This window comes from Desmodus rotundus, chromosome 7 (assembly GCF_022682495.2).
Source record: "Desmodus rotundus isolate HL8 chromosome 7, HLdesRot8A.1, whole genome shotgun sequence".
NCBI lineage: Eukaryota > Metazoa > Chordata > Mammalia > Chiroptera > Phyllostomidae > Desmodus > Desmodus rotundus.
Window position 1 is genome coordinate 21,514,974 of NC_071393.1, and position 17,528 is coordinate 21,532,501.

Here is a 17,528-nt window from a genome sequence, read left to right on the forward strand (position 1 = left end):
TGGACCCCTCGGCCTAGAGCAATTACTGTCTGCACAGCTCATTTGGCATCTAATCAGGTACTGCCTCATGACTTTTTATATGTCGCTGTCTTGAACTGGAGCTGAAAGTGTTTGCTGTAACCTCACTTTTTCTTCTGATGTGCCTTTCTCCTCCAGGACATTACAGGGTCCCTGAGAACGGGGACCTGTCTTGTCCTTACGGCACCAGGCACCCAGTAGGTATTGAGTAAATCCTGCCCAGAAAACCTTCTTATGTATTCAGGTAGGAATCCCAGTATTGGAAGGACCCTTGTAATCCTACATTTTAAACTTGTTTTGTAGCTGAACCAAAAAATGAAGACAGAGGAGACAGAGACTTGCTCCAGGGGACCTAGCTAACGCGAGTGGCAGCTCTGTCGTCGCGAGTCCAGGGCACGTTCCCATCCCCAGGCGGCCTCCCATAGGGTGACTTTATCTGGTGAATGGATCACAACCATTTCAAGGTTGAGCAGGGATTTAGATCGCAGAGGGAAAGAAGGGCAGCGAGCCAGGAGGACACCGTGGCCTCAGCAAAGTCCTGGAGATGGAAACATGCTTGACATAATTTGGGGCGGAGGACAGCAATCAGACCAAGACAGTTCCGCGTAAGAGAGCTGTGGGTGGAGGGATGGAGCAGGGAAGACCTCCAATCCCGTGATTGCGGGTTGTGAGAGTCCCTTCAAGGCTGCGCCTGCCATGGTGCCTTAGCCGCACGTTCAGTCTCTCCGCCCACTGTTGAGCCGTATTGGGAGGGGGGCGTCAGGGACAGCTCAGGAGGGCTGGAAGAGGACATGGGAAGTCCTGCTTAGAGGCAGCGGGGTCACATTTGTTTGGGCCATACAGAAATGTAACTTTAGTGGTGTATTGGAAAGTGCCACCGGTAGTGCTGTTATATATAGCTTTCAACTTTAATAAGGTGTTGCAAAAGCTATGAAAATACATATAACTAAAAACACATTTCACTGGAAGCTTGATCTCGAATCCCTTTCTACTGCTCCTGTGTGGTGCTCCGTGCTGTCAGTAGAGCCATTAAAACACAATGGAAAGTGGGTAATTGTGCATTATATGGCTTTTGTTTTCCGTTATGAAATATTGGCATCCGAAAGCGAGTGGGATTATCGGGCAGAGGCCACTGTGGAAGAAGGGGGAGTGGGAAGTTGGGGGGTGAGGACGGGGCAGGGGGGAGAACAGGAATCTGGCTGCTTCTTGGCTTTCGGTAGCCCCAGACCTGGGGGAGGGTCGCACCTCCCGAGGAGTGAAGAGACCCTGAATTGGTAATCCAGGTGAGCAGGGGACTCTCGGTCTGGGCATAAGCGTGAGGCGAGGGCAGGGCCTGCAGCTAAAGGATGTGTCTGAAGGGAGACAAGAGTAAATTAAGTCAGGAAGCAGGCGCGGGGATTGTTTCCCCGGGAAACGGGCCGGTGTCCCAGCCGCTGGCGTGGATTCTTAAACGACGCCCTGATGGATGCCCTGATGCGGAGAGCCTGGCCGGAGAGGGTCTGAAGGAGGCGGGGCCTTGCGAAGGTGCCCTCTGCCTGGGGCACCCCTCTTCCACACGTACCGACACCCATAAAATAATAATAGCTGCTCTTTATTGAGTGCGAGGGGCAGGTGTTGACATGCTCTCCCGTACTAGATTCTCACAACGGCCCCACTTTGCGGATGGAACTGAGGCCAAGTTGGAGATCCACGCCAAATCTCCCCGGTGTCCACCCCTCCCCGTTTGCCAGGCGCACCTGAGAAGGAAGGGCCGCCGGAAGGAAGACGCAGGGAGCCGTGGCTCTCTTGTGTGCGTGGGGGAGTCAGTCCCGCGGGCAGGGAAAGTCACTGTGAGCTCTCAGGGGCCCTGGGGTTCTTGTGTTCAGGGGAAGATTGGCCCGAGGTCACCTGATGGCAGCCCCGGGTCCATACGGGTGACGCCCTCGTGGCAGCAGGGAGCTCAGGGGAAGTCCTCGGGGCCGTGAGCATTGCAGGGTCTTTCGTGGGGTTTGAGGGACAACCTGTCTCTCCAGATAGATTACATTTAGTTTGCTCAGAAGGCATTTATGGCTTTATAAAGCTCTTAAATGGGCTCTTTTCCCCCTTCAAAACATTTCTTCAAGCTTACAAGGCCAGTTTTAGAATAGCAATTACCAGCTCCAATACCCCCCAGCAAACTCACGCTGTGCTGTTGTGTGTAAACCGCCCGGGACGTTTGTAATGCTGCCACACGGCGGATCTGCGCAGCCGAGAGCCCCTGTCTGCAGCGAGGCCTCTCCCGGCTCTAATTTATGGGCCACATAAAACTCTGTGAAGTTGCCCTGCGTCTTTCTGAGGCAAAGTTGAGGTTTTTTACTGTTTCAAGCTGCTAATTTTTGCCATTTAGAGCCAGCCTTCTGCCCGTGCCAGCGTGCATGTGCGCATACAAGTTGGCCGATTTAATTTATGTGCCTCTGTCTCTGTAATGCTCATAACTTACAAATGTGTGCATAATGTACAGCCAGCTCTTCCTTGTTACAAGAGACTTGGCTGCTTTGTCCTGTGCCTGCAATAACCCGGACCCTCCCCACCCTGCCTCAGGCCCAGCGAGGAAGCTCTGCTGCAGAGACAGACAGTGGCCTGGGAACGGGAGCCGGCAGGAATTCACCCCACGGCCCCGGCCCCTGCCCTGGCCCGTGCCCTTTCCTGTGAGCTGAGGGGCTGAGCAAGAGGCTGCACTGTGGGTGCTGAGTGGGAAGTTCAGAGCAGGGGGCTGGAGCCTCAGGCCGTGACGGAGCACGCTCCAGACATGCTGCTTTTCCTGAGCCTCAGTTTTCTCATCTGCGGGATGGGGGTAGGACCAGCAGTTTCTCACTGTGGTGTGCTAATGACCCTGAGGGCCCTCCAGAAGCCAAGGCAGTGTCCGAGGGCTGGCTGCGCGCTACTGCAGGCTCTAAGCTGCTGGCGGCCCGAGGAGGGGTGAGCAGCATCCCAGAGTCGTGTGGAGGTGCCTCTGGATGCGCCTCCAAGGGCTCTGTGAGCACCGAGCAGATGGCCCCGCACACTCAGCTCCTCTGCTCCCACCAGGGTTCTCTGGTCCCTTGGCAAGAGCTGCTAGCGCCCGCCCCCCCCCTCCCGCCCCACCCCAGGCCAGCTCCTACTCGCAGCCTTCCCTGGGAGCAGTCTTCCTCTCCTGGTCTTGGCCGACGCTTCTCACCAGAACGGTGACCCAGGCGGGTTTTCCAGTGGGCTCCTGGGAAGACGAATTCAGTGGACTGTGGGCGTCTGGAGGCAGGCGGTTTGTGGTTCCCGGTCCTGTGTCCCCACAGGAGGGTCCTCACTGTACAGCGAGGGGCTCAGCCTCTTGCCACACCCCTACCCCCTGCCCGCCATTCTCCCCTTTCCCAAGGTTGGGATTACACGGGATGACCCAAGGGGGATGTTCGGCCCCTCATCGGGTTTCAGCGAGTCCTTGCATCAGTGGACCCCTCAGTCCTGCTCTTCCTTCAACGTCCCCTGGGGCCTTGCTCCTTCTCCCAACTGCTTTAGCTGAAATGCTCCCACTTGGATATTATGCCCTAATGCAAACTCCACAAGCTTAAAACAAGCTAATTCAACACATATTCAGTGAGGGGGAACGTGCCGTCACCACAGAGCACCTACTGCGTGCCAGGCAGTGTGGTCCCTACGGGGAGTGGTGGGGGGACAAGAGGGCCGAGTCCCCTGCTGAGCAGTAGGGACCCTCCCGTGGGGACACAGGACCAGGGGCCACAGACCTGCCTGCCTCTGGACGCTTTGTATGCTCCAGATAATTTAATTCTCCCCATGACCTCTACCGATGATGGTAACCAAAACGTATTCAGCATTCACTACGTGCCAGGCATTGTTCTGAGATCTTCGAGTGAGGGGTGTTCTGAATTCGCTCCTCACAACACTTCTGTGAGGTAGGCACTGTTATCCTCTTTTATATTATAGATAACAAGACGGAGGCACAGAGAGGTTAAGGCACTTGCCAAAGGTCACACAGCTAGTAATTGGGGAAGATAAGATTAGCATCCTGGAAGTTTGGTTCTGAGCCTGAACTCTTAGAAACTGCACAAGAAATATTGCTTTTGCAAGGGAGATGTTATTATCCCATTTTATACGTGTCAAAACTGATATTCAGAGAGTGAATAACTTGCTTAGTAACACATAACTATGCTGGGAGAGTTCTTCTGCTGGGGGTTCTTCTTAATAATAAGTAACTGCCTCAGAGTCCTTTCCTGCCCAAGCTCTGATGGGGCAAGAGCGGGGGTGAGCCGGAGTCATCGAGGAGAGCGCACCCCCCCAGGAGCCCTGGCGGTTATAAAGTTGGGGTCAGTGGGGCAGCTGAGGCTGTTCAGGCATCAGCTGCCTTTGCAGAGAGCCAGTGGGACCCCTGGAAAGGGCTATGGGAGTCTCTGCGTGGGTCCTCTTTGCTCCTGCCCCTGCTGCCCAGCTGGCTCTGTGGGCTGCACCACAGCCGCGGGGCACAGATGGCAGGCTCTTGGGAAGCCTGGCTGTTACTTTCCCACAAACTTCATTGACCTTGCAGGACCCATGGAGGACTTTCCAGGGAAGCCGCCGGTTCTCCGTTTAGACCTCAGAGGCAGGCCGCTGGAGAGATGCTTGGGAGACTGACCTCCCTGTCTGTGTCTGCCAGGGCTTGTTCTCAAGTCTACTGATCAGAAAAGTGGCGAGCAGAGAGATGAGCTGGGTCAGGGCACGGAGCAGAGCCCTCATCTGAAGGACTCTCAGGGTCCACCCTTGCTTCTCCTGCGGAGTTCAAAGAATTCGGGGTCTGGACCCCTATTCCCTCCCATCAGCCTTTAGGATGGAAAGGGCAGAACGGCAGGGTCGGGCTGGGGACACTCTCCCTGCGCCAGCCTTTCCACCTTGGGCTCCCGCTTTGTTGGCCGCACCCGAGGGGTAAGAAGGAGGGGGCGGTGGGGTGGGAGCGTCTTCTCCCTTTAAAACTTGCTTTTGGAGTCTCCTTCAATGTACTCGTTCCTGCCCATAGCGTCCCGGTCGTGCGAGTGTCCAGGTAGCTTTTACTTGAGCACAGGTGACCTTGGGGGAAGAATCTTCTCCCTGTGGAGCAAATTCATCAATGCAGGTTCATTGTTATCTTCCCTGGAGTCTCTCCGACCTGTGACAGGGGCCTGCTCTCAGATGATCTTTAGTCTGACCCTGCAGACCTGACCCCGGGCTTCTTCGACCCAGGTGTGTCCCCACTGCCACCCCTCCCCCTGCCCTTTCTGTTCTTTTCTGTTCCTTGGCAGATCCTCCTCCTCTTCCTTGCCCCACCTTCCTTTCTTTCCCCTTCTCACGGGTGGTTGTCAGAGTCCCCACCCCAGCTGGCACCTGCCGGCACTTCTGCCCAGCCGACCGGCCCCAGCTGCTCTGGCCTTCACCACTGGCCGTGTGCGTTGCCGGAGCTTCTGCTCCGCTCCGAAGGGGCTGAAGCGCTTGGGTTCCAGTGGTGCCCAGGCTGCTCCCACCGCCGGGCACCCTCTTCCCATCGAGGAACCTCCCCCGTTCTTACCTTCACTCACTGCCAGATGCCTCGGCAGCCCCCCACACTCATTCAGTGCAGACGTGATTTAGTATCCATCCAGGGAAAACCAAACGGGAAGTTTAATCAGTTATTGAAAAGAAAACAGTACAGTGTATGTCACTGTCCCAGATTACTGACTTGGAGCTCCTGAGCTGCTTAAGAAGTCCTGGGTCTCTTTTTGCTTCCCTGTGGACTAGATAAGACAGACTTCACACCCGCTCACCGAGGGAACCCGAGGCTGTGAACCCGACCTCCTGAGGCGCAGCCCCAGTTCAGCACTGGATGCCCGGGCTCAGCCTTCCCAGGACACTGATGTGTTGGGGGCCGGGGATGAGGAGCGCACTTTGTATGGCTTTCAGCGCATATTGGATCCTGGGGGCCGGCCTCCCGCCTCCCAGGTGGTGACCGAGGCCAGGCCAGAGGGCCCTCCTGAGAAGGTAGTCTGTTCTCCATCGTCACCATCTTCAGTAACCCAAGGACATAAGGCCAGGGGATGGGCAGAGATTCTTTTTCAAGGGTCGGAGCCCGGGGAGGGAAGGGAAAGGACCAGACCAACTTGATCTCCTCTGCCTTCAACTTAGTCTGTGCCTCCCCCACACGCCCCGTCTCCCTGAAGAGCCGCAGGATTCGCCAAGGTACTTGAGCTGAAAACCAGGGATCATCCTTGACTTTGGTCTGCCCCTCACAGCCACGTAGCCCGGTCCCATGTCCGGTCAACTCGACCTTTTCTATAAGCTGAGTCTTGGCCCCTAGCACGCCTCTCCGTTCCCGTGTCACGCCCTGTCATCGCTCCCCTGGCCCACTGCGGCACCCTCAGCTGTTTTCTGCTTGCCCCCTGGCCCCCGCCTCCTCTCTCCACCGACGCCCGAGGGGTCTTTCAGACCCCGGGTCTCTTCTTCATCTGAGGCCATCGCAGTTCGCTGTCAGGTGTTTATCGGTGTGATCTGGCGTGTGATATCTGACTTGCCTGTTCGACCCGCCCCAGGATGTCAGGGACAGTGTCTGGTCGGTCACCATTGCGTCCTCCGTGCCCTCAGTGAGCGCCTGTTGAGCAAAGGAATGGGTGGATGACCCAGCGGTGCTCCTGCTCTGTCTTTCAGAGGGATGCAAGCCCACACGGGCAGGAAGTCTGTCTCCCTCGTTCCCTGACGTGCCCCTAGGGTTGAGGACCCCAGCACACGGAGGGACTCAGTGAAGGTTCCCTGAGTGCACTGTGAGTCTGAAGTAGAGGGCATGGCTGGGCTCACGTAGCTCAGACCACTGGCAGATTCAGCCTGGGGTCACCTTCTCTGTGGTGCCGTCTCATCCCATCTCCTCGGGGGCCTCCCAGAGCCTGGTTTCCAGGAAAGCTCTCTGAGCTGAGAGCTTAGGTTGGGCCAAAGAGGTGGGTCCTCTTTGCCACGTCCTGGTTAGTTTCTTTTTTTTTTAATCTTCACCCAAAGATATATGTTTATTGATTTGAGAGAGATAGGAAGGGGGAGAGAGAGAGAGATAGACAGAAACATCGATCAGTCGCCTCCTGTACAAGCCCCAACTCGGGACTGAACCCACAACCCAGGTATGTGCCCAGACTGGGAATCAAACCTGCAACCTATTGGTGTACAGGACGACGCTCCAACCAACTGAGCCACCCGGCCAGGGCTATCCTGGTTAGTTTGGGAGATGGGGGAGGTGGGCTGGGGCACATCCTTTGGTTTCACGATCTCTTGGGAGCTCCTCTGGAGGCGCACCCAGGGCAGCCAAAATCATCCCCAGCTACTGCTCTCTTCCTTGGTAGGAAAAAACAATAGCCCCCTTCCCCAACATACAAAGTTCTGGGGACTCCTAGAATAGAAAAATGTTCCTCAGGCCTGGCCACAGAGGAGAGGGCAAAGCCTTGGGGAGAAGGAGACCCCGCAAGGGACTTGGGTCAGGCTGGCTTGGGAAGGTGCATGGCAGTGTGTGACAGGCGCATCTCCGTCCCTCCCTGTACCACAGTTCCCACCTGTGGGAAGGAGCCCGCCGCACCTGTGTGGCTGCCAAGCTAAAGACTATCGGGGAGACTCACTGGGACAGGGAGTGTGGCAGGTGGGAAATGGTGATTTTTCAGCTCACTCACCAGGAAAGTCCCAGAGTCAGCTGCCTCCCTTTCTCCCTTCTTAGTGTCCCAGTGGGTCACATTCCTCCAGCTCACTCCCTCGGAGGTTTTCTTCCAGGGCCTTCTCTGGGGCCCTCCTGTCTCCCTTACCATTTCTCTCCCATCCTGTAGGCATTTCTTCCAGAGCTGGGCTAGCATGGCTGTTGCTTGGGACTAGGGAATCGGGGCTGGGGAATCTTGTGTTTGTGGGGCGGTGGGCTTGGCCGGGAGGCTGAGGGTCGCGAGCCGCCTTGTGACTGCTCTGCGGGGTCTGGCGGAACCCCAGCCTCTGGCTGTGACATGCAGCCCCCATCACGAAACCAGACAGAATTAAGCCTTTTGTTTCCTGTTTGCTGGGCCGGCTTAACGAAAACACAGAGGGTCCATGCGGCTGGGGCTCCCAACAAGACGGCCTTTGTATTCATTTAATTAATCAGTTAGCTGAGGGGAAGGAGAAGAGGGAAGTTCACGTTATAAATACATGTTTTTCTTTGGCTCTTTCCCCCCCAAAGACAGGGCCTGAATGGCATCCCCGAGAGAGCCCCCATCTCACCCCAGACATGCTGGGGGCCAGGGGCCTGCCGGGCTGCAGCTGTGACCCTTCCCCGCCCCCGCTGCTCCGAAGCATTCGCCCTGATTTCGTTGGGTCCTGGGGAAATGTTAAATGCTGATGGCGGGGTAGGGGCAGTGGCGGGGGATGGGGAGCCATGAGGCTCTGGACCCCATTTCCTCCCTCCTCGCATCTCCCTCCAAGCCCTGCAGCCTCTGTGGATGAGGTAACTGAACTGCCACATGCAGAAATGTCTGTTCCCAAAGAGGCCTGGTGGCCCTGCAGGTGTACCGTCTGGGAGATGTCCTCACCGAGGTGCAGGGTGGTCTTTCTGCGCCCTGCATGTCCCCGCTGCTGCCCAGGGAGGGGCTGTGCTGCTCCTCACGGGACTGCCCAGCAGACAAAGCTCTCGCCCCTCGCTTGCTTGCTCGCTCGCTTGCAGGGAACAAACGCCAGAGCGCCCTTCCCGCCCGTGTGAGCCCTCTGAAGTGCAGGTGCGAAGGAAGCAGCGCTCTGGGGCGTGGGGGAGGTTACAGGTGGGGGGCTGGAGTCCTCTTGGACAGATACCTGCAGCCCACCTCCACCCCACAGAGCCTGTGGTTTGGTCAAGTGTCTTGTGATGATGCTGTTGAAACTCTAATAGATATTCTTTCTTTTTAGAGATGGGCAAATTCATGCACTGTTCTCTTACCGCCTCCCCCTCTCCAGCTGCCAGGTGCCAGGTGTTTTTAGAGTCTAAAAACCTTCCAATGAGAGGTGAAATATTTGCAACCCCTAAGTATATGCCCTCATCCCGGAAGCCCGCCGGGGTCAGTTTCCCCTCTGTGCGCTTCATCTCGTCTCAGCTAAATGCTCCAGGGTCTGGTAACCGTGATGCTTGGCCTCCTGGGTGCGCTGCCCCCCAAACCCCTGCTCCAGCCCAGAGGGAGGGGGTCCAGGGCTTGGGCCTCGTGTCTGGCCTCTAAATATTTAACTTGTCACCCCGTCCGGGTAGGTCAGTTGGTTGGAGCATCGTCCTGGTACGCCGAGGTTGCAGGTTCAATCTCTGGTCAGGGTACATACAAGAATCAATCAATGAGCGCATCAATAAATGGAACAACAAATCGACGTTTCTCTCTCTCTGTGTCTTCCTCTCTTTCTCAATAAATAAAATTTAAAAAATATCTTTAACTTGTCTCGTGGGACATCAGACCAGTACTCAGCCAGGATGCTACCCTCACACGTGGTGTGAGGACCGGGCTTCCCACCCACTGCCCCCAGCTGCGGGGTGGGGGCAGCTCTGCAGCAGAAGGGGGCATGGCAGAGTTAGTACAGTGTCCTATGGGGACAAGACTGCAAGGCCTTAGTCCAGCCCCCCGGCCCTCTGCTGAGGACTAACATCCCCTCAGTCACTGAGACAGGCCTACGGTTTCGGGCCACAAACCCAGAAACCCTCACTCTAGGGTTTTGGGGCACACAGTCAAGACCGAGACCTGGATGGGGCGATCTTTGGCTTAGTTCACCAGCAAAATGCTGGGAGTCGTGTGTGACTTGGGCCAGCAAACTGTTCTGCGTAAAGCGAGTGGTCAGTAGACTAGGGCTCGTGTCTGGGTGAGTCCTGAAGCAAGGAAACCACGCAGGCTCCAGCAGCTCTGTGTCATCTCTGGAGCCACCTCATGTCAGCCTTTTTCTTCCCCAGTTTCCTTTCCCCAAGCCAGTGCCTCGCCTCCACCTTCTGTAGGAAAGGTACCCCCCTCTTGAGTTCCTCTGCCCGGAGCGTGGGCCCCAGGTTCAGGAAAATAAGAGTCTGTGCTGCTCTTTGCCCGGGGCTCCTGGAACTGCTTTTTACCAGAGAGCTGTGGGCCGGGGGTTGGCAGGGACAGAGGTCAGACCCTCGAGAGGAAATCTCATTTTCATCGTTGTTTGAATTATAGAGACTCCAGATCTGGGAAGGGTTGCGTGATCAGCTGCACGGAGGAGGAAGCAAGGCCTACTCCTCTCTACAAAGAGGAAGTCTAGTTCGAGGAGGGATGGTGGGAGAGGTCAGTGGGAGTCTAGTTTTGGTCCAGGATGCAGCCAGGGTAGCTGGGTGTTGGATGTCCAGGGAGAAGGGGCCGCTAAAGCCCTGTTTCTCGGAAGTGAATGTGTAAATGGGTCACTTGGGTGTCTTGTTAAAATGCAGATTCTGTGTCAGTAGGTCTGAGGGGGGCTGAGATTCACATTAACAGGCTCCCCAGGCTGTTGATGCAGCTGGCGTGAGGTCTACAGGAGTAGCAAGGGGTGTGTGGGTTCATCCCTGTGGCGCTTGCCAAGTGCAAGGTCACGGGCCTGTGGCTCAAGCCACTGCTTTATCCCATTCACAGGTGACCAACTCATCCCAGCGTGCATGGGAACTCCCCAGTTTTATCAATGAAAGCCCCCGGGATGGCTGACTACTCAATGGCTCTCAGATCAGTGAAGGAAGAATTCATGCAGCGTGGGCTCCGGTGTCTACTGGGCAGCTGGCGGCTCCTTGACTGAGGGCAGAGTGATATTTGGGGTTCTTATAAATACTTCGTGACTCCTGTTTTTGAATCAAGAATTTTAATTCTACATTTGATGATGTCCAAGAAAAAACTTATTGCGAAGCCTGCAGGTGACTCCTGCTGGGGGGAGGATGAACAGAGGCTGGGCTATGTCCCTTTGAGCCCCGGGTGCATTGCTGCTCTGCCCAGCCCCTCCCTCAAAGTCAGGGTCTTCCCCTTCTCCCATGGCACGCCCTGCCCCAGACTCAGCTCCCCCAGGCTGCATTAAACTGAACCGCCACACCTTTACCAGGCACTTGGGGTGTAGAAGACAAAACTGCAAGTGAGACCTAGCCCGTAACGGCCAGTTTAAAGAAATGTAGCCACGGATTGGGGACGTGATTTGTGAAAAGAGAAGCGACGGTACAAGCGTTAAATAATAGTGAAGATTACCGTGCAGGAGCCGTCACCAAATGGAACAGGGCTAATTGATTACGAAAGGAGTGGCACAGATTCTCTGCGCTGAGGGGACTCAGGAAAGAAGTGGCCGGGCACTGGGGTGATCGGGAATGACCGGGCCAGGGCCTTGCTGGGGTGGGACCAGGGGCAGTTGAGGGGGCAGAGTGAATACGTACGGGCCACCTACTGCATCCCCGCACCCTGTGTGGCCTGCAGATACGGAGGCCAGTGAGACCTAACCCCACCCCTGGGTGGTCTGCAATGTGGGGGGGAATCTGCAAAGGAAACTTCAAGGGCGGGAGCACCAGAGGGACACCCAGCTCAGGCTCATGCTGTTGGGATGTTGGAAGGAACTGTTCCTTGTGACCTCTAAGCTGACTTGTGTAGAACATGGTCCAAAATGTGGTCCACTGTGGGCATGAAAGAGTTAAGCAAAGAGATCCCCCTGCACAGAGGCATGCGTGCGTGAGCCAGCAAGGTGTGCATGCACAATGCAAGCAGTTGAGGATTTGGGAGTGCAAGGTGCGGCCCAGAGAATAGCAGGAGGTGAGGGAAAGGGGCTCGGCCGGGTCGTGGAGAGCCTTGCTGGACCGGGGTCTAAGGAGCATAGTTTTCACACAGCCAGTGGGGAGCCTTCAAAGAGACAGGATGAAATCTGGGGCTGAGAAGCAGGCGCAGGAGCCGGATGTCCTGCTCTGGCATTTGTTTCTGTGTGGCCTTGCGTGAGTGACAATCCCTGGGTGCCTCGATATTCTATTCTGTAAAAAAGGTATAAACATAGTAGTTACCTCATGGAGCTGTTGTGAGGACTGAGTTAATCAGCATAAAGTGTCAAGGGCAATTTTGGAGCAAAGAGGGTGCTCGGTAAATTATAGTCATCATTAGCAGTAAGGGGTTTTAGGCTGGCGAGTGCCTTGGACAGATTCGTGTTTTAGAAAGATCCCTTCGGAGGTGCTGAGGAGGCTGGACTGACACGGGTAAGAGCAGATAGATGCCGGGAAGCCAGTTAGAAACTAGCGCCGAACTGTAGGCAAGCCACAGTGAGGGCCAAACTGAGGCGGTGGTGCTGTGGGTACAGGGGAGGGGCCGGATTGGAGAGCTTTGAGCGGGGGAGGGAAAGGAAGGACTCCGTGGAGACCTAAGATTTCACCTAATGTACTGGATGGATGGTAGTTTCAACAACTGTTACGGAAACCCAGGAAGAGGAATGGGTCTTCTGGGCCCTTCCTCCCTCCCTCCCTCCCTTCCTTCCTCTTTCCTTTTTGTTTTTTTTTAAGAAAAAAACCACACTGAGTTTCAGCATCTGTGGGACATTGAGTTGGAGATGCGGAGGGGTCTGTCCGGAAGTTGCACGTACCTGCGAGGGGACGTGGCTGGAGATAGAGGTGTGGGAGCCGCTGGTCCGTGGATGAGATCACTCAGGGAGAGTGCGCAGGAGTAGAGCCGCGAGCAAGACAGATTCCCGAGGAACACAGCATTCCAGAGAGGGCGGCAGAGCACTCCCCCCAAAAGACACAGGGGTGGGAGGAGAACAGGGGAAGGATGGAAAGAAGCAGAAAGCTTTGTGATAGAGAATGAGACCTCTGCCTCAGGCACAACAACAACAACAGCAAATCAGGTCAGAGACGGGCGAGCCCTGGCTGATGTGGCTCAGTGGACTGAGCACTGGCTTGTGAGCCAAAGGGTCAACAGTTCGATTCTCAGTCTAGGGCACATGCCTCGGTTGCAGGACAGGTCCCCGGTTTGGGCATACAATGATGTTTCTCTCCCACTCTATTTTCCTCCCTCCCTCTATCTCTAAAAATAAGTAAAATCTTTTCAAAAAGAGACAGACTGGAGGCATGGCTGGTTGTCAGCCTGACTTGTCCAAAGGACATATGGGTGGGGGAGGAGCAATTCCTCCATTTGGCGCTTAGAGTGGAAGCCCCTGGAGAGACCTAGTTCAGTCATTCACCTTTTTACTTAGCAAACAGTTACTGCACAGCTACCATGGACTTAGAAGCGGGTTAAACACGCTTCCATGGTGAACGAGTCTGATGGAGATTGGACCAGACGTGAGCAGATGTGCCGCAGAGAGGGTGAGGGTCACAGATGATAATGCGACGACCTGGGTGAGGACATGTACTGCTCTGTGGGGTGGCCAGGGAGCGCTTCATGAAGAGGGCGATTGAGCTGGGTGTGAAGGAAGACTAGGGTTAGAATAGGCAGTGGTGGGAGACAGGCACTCTGATGGACAGACGGGGCGCGCCAAGGCACCAGGTCACCCCAGTGTGGAGCCCGGTCGTGGAAGGAGGAATAATACTCTGACTTATTGGGTGTGGGAGTGGCAGGGACGTAGACTGTCAACTAGGACTGGGAGTCAGGTTGGAGCTGCAGTGCGAAGGCCCCCGAGCCGGGCGTAGGGATCTGCACTTTTTCTGTTGGACTCAGGAGCCAGCGCAGGTTTTTGACATAAGGAGCAACAAGAGAAGACTTTGCCTTCTGGGAAGGCCTTGCCGGCCCCAACGTGTAGGATGGATCATGCCAGAGAGTGACAAGTGATGAAGGAAGTAGCAAGCGCGTTCGTGGTGGGGAAGGAGAACGTCAACAGGGAGATACATGTGGGGGTTGGACCTGTTAGGGCGTAAACCATGCCCTGTGGGAATGTGTCGGTCGGGGTTGGTTGAGGGGGAGAAGTGAAATCCGGGTGATGGTGAGGGAGAAATCAACAAAGATTCCCAGGTTTCTGCAGCTCGGATGGCCGATCAGAAGGGAAGTGGTACTGTCAGCAGAAACGGTGAAGACAAGCTGTTTCCACGCCGAGTGCGGCTTCATGGTCCCGAGCAGCGTGTGAAACGTGTGGCGGCCCCAAAGCATCGGATGCTGGATAAACTGACCGGTGTGTTTGCTTCTCGTCCATCTGCCGGTCCCCACAAGCTGAGAGAATGTCTCCCTCTCATCGTTTTTCTAAGGAGCCGACTTGTGTGCGCCCTCACGGGAGAGGAAGTAAAGGGGATCTGCGTGCAGCAGTTTACTAAGATTGAGGGCGAGGTCCGAACCCACGTACCCCGCGCTGCTGGTGTTATGGGCGTGACCAGCATTGGCAAGACCAGAGAGAAGTTCCCTCTGGTCTCCGACACCAACGGTCACTTTGCTGTCCATCGCACCCCACAGAGGAGGCCAAGGACAAGTGAGCAAAGTGAAGATACTTGTGGGCATGAAAGGAATCCCTCGCCTGGTGATTCCCGAGGCTCGATCCCCCGCTATCCGGATCGCCTCATCTTGGTGAACGGCACCGTTCTGGTTGATTTGGGCACTGGCAAAACTACTGACCTCATCAGGTCCGGCACTGGTAGACTGCGTAAGGTGACTGGAGGTGCTCACCTGGGAAGAGCTGGCATCATTCCCCGCAGTGAGAGCCACTGCGGCGCACTCAGCTACCACGAGGGCAGCGCCGCTAGAGTTGTGGGGCGTCGGCCAGGTTTTAGGGGCTGGGAGGGAAAGGAATGTGGGTTCATGGCTGTGTGAGCACAGACCGCTCAAGAGAGAGGTGGGAGGGATATCATTTCAGAGGGCTGAGAAAATAATTTAAAGACCGAATAATTCTTTACATTCGTATTATAATTTATCAAATACTTCAAGTGCACTAGCTTACCTAATCTTCACCATGTTTAAGGGAGTCGGGTGGGGGCCGGTAGGCAGTGGGTCCCCGAAGGATCCCGGGCCAGTAGGGTTCCATGGATCTGGGCCTCTGGGCCGGCGCTCTCATGCCTCAGGGGCTGGGAGACGTCGCGTGTTTGTAGGTCAAGGTGGGGAGCTGAAGATACACGAATACACCCTCACAGTGGATGGGTACGTGCAGATGGGGGGTCAGAGCCCAGGTGGGACCATCTGGGGAGGAGAAGGGGGCTCTGCTTTTGAGGTGGGAGGGAAGGAGGAGGAGGAGGAAGTGAGAGGTACAGCCTGCTGAGGAAGATGGGAAGGACATCAGGGAAACTCCGAAGACACAGGGCCAGGGTACACTGAAAACACCCAGAGGGAAAAGCCGAGGACGTCCGTGAAGTCACGTGCCCACAACACAGGAATGACCGGGGCTGGGCTGTAGGGTGGAGAGGACAGCTGGGCCCAAAGCTCTGGGCTGCAAGGTGAGGTCAGAGTTACCTTTGTTGTGCGTGAACAAAGGGGCCAAGAGCCCCTCTCCTGAGGCCCTGACAAAGAAATCTTGAAGGCAGAGTGTGCCCCATGCACCCTCACAGCCTGCCCCCTGCTTTCTCCACCCTGCCCTCACTTCCACTTGCTCTCTGCCTGTGTTCTGGGCAGTTTGCTTCTTAATCTAGCAGCAGAAGAACCGATTAGCTCCTGCTCAGAATCTGGGTGGAATTTGGCCATCCCTGGAGGTGAAGCAAGGTGGTAGAGGTGGTGAGGGCTGGGGGGATGGACCCTCGATGGGCCTTCCCTCTGGAGGCAAGAGAACGAAGGTAGTGGACGGAGGTTCTGCCAAAGGCTGGCTGGAGAACGGAGGGCCAGCTTCTTGTACAGAGACCCCGCAGCGGCGACCTTTCCGAGTCCATGCCTTTGATCTGGGCACCGGGAGGCTCTGTCCCATGGACCCTGTGGTACTTCTTGGTCACTTCCTGGCAGCCCTGAACTCTATGCTTCCTCTCCAGCCTCACTGGCTGGAATTCCAGGAATCTGCCCTCCTCACTTCCGGAGGTCCTCTAGTCCTGGGGGTGGCAGAACTTCAGGGAAGGAGCCCACGCAGTTCTTATTCTGAGACCAAAGTCTGCATTCAGGGCGAAGGAGGGCCACAACGCCTCCCAGCTTCCTGCATCATCTCCGTGCCAGTGTGGCTGCTGACGTGTGTCCCCAGTCAGGCGCAGGGGTGGTGTTGGGGGACCCACGGCCATGGGCACACATGCAAATGGGCCTCCGCTGCTGGTGGAGGGACAGGCTCCGTCCAAGGACCCCGTGCTCTTCAGCTCAGGGACCTCAGGGTGCAGTCTCCAGCTGCGGTGGCCTCCTGCTGAGGGTGACTGACTGTCCAGTTTGCCTGGGACGAAGGGGTTTCCTGGGACACGGGGTCTTCAGTGGAGAAAAAGTCTCAGGGAAACTGGGACGAGGTGGTTACACTGTCTCCCTTCTACTTCCAAAACTGTGCTGAGGCCAGGACCTCTGGGGTGTGCCAGGCACAGCCTGGCTCTCTGCGGCGACTCACCGACACACAGGCGAAGGGCTAGACCCTGCGGTGGGACACCACTGGGTAAGGTAGAGGCCCAGGGTTGGCTTCCCTTTGTCGCTCCCTCACCAAGAAAGTTTGGGTGAGTTACTTTCCATTTCTGAGCCCCAGTTTCGTTGTCTGGGGTAAGGGATGACAACACCCATCTCACAGGCCGCGAAGCCCACTCGAGGCCCTGTTTGTAGGTCAGGGGCACAGCGTGGTGCCGCGATGCCAGGCAGGAGACAGCCGATCTCCCCAGCTCCCCCGCCCCCTTCTTCCTGGCACTGGAGTGAGAGCCGTGCTGCAGGTGGAGGGGCAAGGCTGACAGTGAGCAGGGACAGTTCACGCTGTGCGACGTGACACACTCGGAAATTGACCAGACGTGCAGCCCTCATTTGCCGTCTTCTGCCTTGCGGTTACACAAGGGCTTCTGTGTCTGCAGGGTTCCCTGGGTGAGGGGAAGGGACCTTTTTTATTTATTTGTCCACCCTCCCATCCGTCCGTCTGTCCGTCCGTCCACCCATCCAACAGAAGCACAGCACTGCGCTTCAGGCACTGTTCTAGGTGCTGGGGTCCTTTGTCAACACAGATTTCCCGCCCTGGTCGGGAGACACGTGATCGACATCTAGGTGGTGTAACGCAAAGCAATAATGACCACTGGGCAGGGAAAACGAAGCAGGTTAAGAGGGTAGAGGCCGTGGGCAGCACTCTACTGGGGTGGCTAGGGAAGGCCTCTCTGAGGGGTGACATCTGAGCTGAGGCCTGCAAGAATGCAGCCGGGATCTTGTGGCCTGACGTCTCCCGGTCCTGGAGCTCCCCACTCGGCCCAGCTGCCCCAGGGTGGAGTCAGCTGCCGGGAGGCAGGCAGGCCCTGGGCCGAGCGGCACAGTGGGTGGGGGTGCAGCTGTGTCCATCAGCTGTCTTTCCAGGGCGCTGCCTGCTTTGCTGGTCTGAGCTTTTGGGATGAGAGAGGACCCCAGGCTGGAAAATTAGTATTGAGGGTCAGGTTGCATAGGAAAATCATATAAACAGGCTGCCTTGCTCCACTTGGGGACACTCGATATTTGGGGACAAGTCACAGTGCGTTCGGGTTCCTATGCAGCTCTCTTTCTTTGGCATTGCCTTTGCCTTTAAGAAAAAAAAAATACAGCTCTGTTTGGATCGCATGGTAA

General features: G+C 56.2%; 1 protein-coding gene and 1 pseudogene across 2 annotated transcripts in view; both read left to right on the forward strand.

Annotated features, from left to right (window-relative positions):
• The window catches only part of PKNOX2 (PBX/knotted 1 homeobox 2), a 285,563-nt gene that overhangs the window by 71,833 nt on the left and 196,202 nt on the right, over nucleotides 1–17,528 (forward strand). The gene's annotated exons all lie outside the window — the stretch shown is intronic.
• LOC112301728 (small ribosomal subunit protein eS4, X isoform-like) lies at nucleotides 13,896–14,666 on the forward strand (annotated as a pseudogene).